Source organism: Cnephaeus nilssonii, assembly GCF_951640355.1.
Source record: "Cnephaeus nilssonii genome assembly, chromosome: 7".
NCBI lineage: Eukaryota > Metazoa > Chordata > Mammalia > Chiroptera > Vespertilionidae > Cnephaeus > Cnephaeus nilssonii.
In genome coordinates, this window is record NC_137078.1 from 22,382,513 (window position 1) to 22,385,129 (window position 2,617).

Sequence of the window (2,617 nt, forward strand, 5' to 3'; positions counted from 1 at the left end):
TTTTCTTTGGTTTCTTTAATGCCATTTATGGAAGAACCCAGTGCTTCTCACTGCCATTGACCTCCACACCTGCTGCGCGCACACACACACACACACACCTCCCAAATCTTCAAGTTTTATGAAACATATTTACAAAAGAGAACTACATCAATCTTCCACCAGTTGATAATCATGCATTTAAGTACTATTTTAAACTATTTTTATGACCACTAACAACCACATTTTTGAGTTCTCATAGAATAATGGAGTTTTACAGGATTCATCATTACTGAGTGATGGTTATTAACATTGCCTCGATTGGATGTGATTTCTCAAGATGTTCCAACTAGAACTATGTAGTTCTATGGTTAAATTTATTGTCATTACAAATTTTATTTCTGGTTAGAGTTTCTGATATATTTAAAAATCATATATAATTATTTCCAGACCATCATTTGACTAACTCTGATGACCAGCCGAAAGGGAGCATAATGTACTGTAACGTTGTGGGCTTTCTCTGCCGTGAGAGCGGAGGGAGGGGGCAGCAGGAGAGGGGAGAAGACCACATTCTGTTCCGGAACTGGAAGGAAGACGGCACTGCTGTCTTAGTCCTCCTCCTTCCTTAGAGTTTTATATCCCAAGGGGAACCTTGCCAGATTTTCTGATAAGACACCTAAACACTCATTATTTTAACTCACATTATTGACTACCTATTATGCATAGTATACAAGTATTCTTTAACTCTTTGCAATGATATGCCTGCATGCACACTTTATTGCTAAAATATAAAAACAATCAAGGCGCTTACAAACAGCATTTATTAAAGCAGTTGTTCCAAAATATATGACATGGGACATGTCCAAGAAGAGAGGACTCCTGCTGTGTATGTTACGGAGCTGTGCATCCGGTGTCTTCCCCAGAGAGTTCTCACTGAGCATCAGCACAGCAAAACGTGAGGACATTCGGTGAAAGAAACCTGTTCAACAGTTTGGCAGTTTAAGTGAGTGTTTTGTTAAATTTATGTAACCATGAGATGTTTTCTCAAAACATCTACCAATACTTTGTGGAATTAGTGTTCTATGGAGACCATTTTGTGGAATTTTTCACTGGAGAATTGATAAAACAGTCATGATATGGATTCTGGCTACAGATGTAAGCCATTGAACCAGTGCATGAATTAAAAAGACAGTGGAGAAGAAAGTCATGGTTAGGCAGTAGGTCCAAGTAGAATGTCAAAGTATAAAGGAGGCAAGGGACAGTTTTCCAACATAAACATTTAAAAAAAAATATTATATATATATATATATATATATATATATATATATATATATATATATATATATATATATTGATTTTTTACAGAGAGGAAGGGAGAGGGATAGAGTTAGAAACATCGGTGAGACAACGATTCAGCTGCCTCCTGCACACCTCCTACTGGGGATGTGCCCGCAACCAAGGTACATGCCCTTGACCGGAATCCAACCTGGGACCTTTCAGTCCGCAGGCCGACACTCTATCCACTGAGCCAAACCGGTTAGGGCCCAACGTAAACATTTTACATTCTTATCAAAGTTTATGGAATGACACATTTGAACCACGCCTCTAATACTTGCATTGGCATCAGTCTTCACATTACACAGGGGGAAATATCTAAACATATACAGAAGGAGGCCCCAATCAGAATAATTAACTTCTGGTTATTTTTGAGCCTCTGAAAATTCCATTTAATTCACTAAGAATGGAACCCAATGTTCCAAATTTTGAAAAACCTGTACCAGATTATAAGTTTTGGTAATCAAATGTTAAGACTGGAAAGATTTTAGCGATCACAGTCCAACTGCCTTATTTTACAGACAGGGAAACTGACACTCTGAGAGCCCTGGCTGGATGGCTCAGGTGGTTGGAGTGTCATCCCATACACCAAAAGGTTGTGGGTTTGATTTCTGGTCAGGGCACATACCTAGGTTTTAGGTTCCATCCTAAGTCGAGGATAAAATGACACTGAGAAATGATTGAAGGAGTCAAAGGACAAGTGACAGGCCCAATTTTTAACTAAGGTCTTTGAAGCCCAAGTCTTCTTTTTACCCCAGACTTCCATGTTGCTTAATCAGTATCAGTCAACTTATTTTATCCACTTATGGGCAAAGAAATATGCAGCTAGACAGAGGTTCTTTTGTTCCTGGAAGCTATGTCTAGCTACAAATACATGTAATGAAGACAGGAAATAATCATCGGAATTATTCAACATCCTAATTTATTCTGGAGAAGTAAGATCAAAGCTTTTGAGTACTGAAAACCACCCATAAAACCAGTACCGACAGCTTTGCCACACACAAGCAGGCAGCTGTTGTCCTTAGGAAAAGGAAGAGGATGTTGAGGTGAGAGGTCACAGTACATGTGGGACAATTAGCAGGATCTGGAGACTCACTCTATCTTTTCTTTCTATATTTTTAAAGGAAAAACATAATTCTAACTCTTAGAAAAATGTTATTCCCTGACATTTGTTAAAGAATGGCAAGCCAGACTTTATTCAAGGGCGCCTTTGTGAGGGGTGAAGGGGCTGTGGAAGGGGCGGGAGAGAGACTGGACTCAACTCTGACTCCAGGTAGGACCCGTAGGGATTTACAGTGAAGGAGCA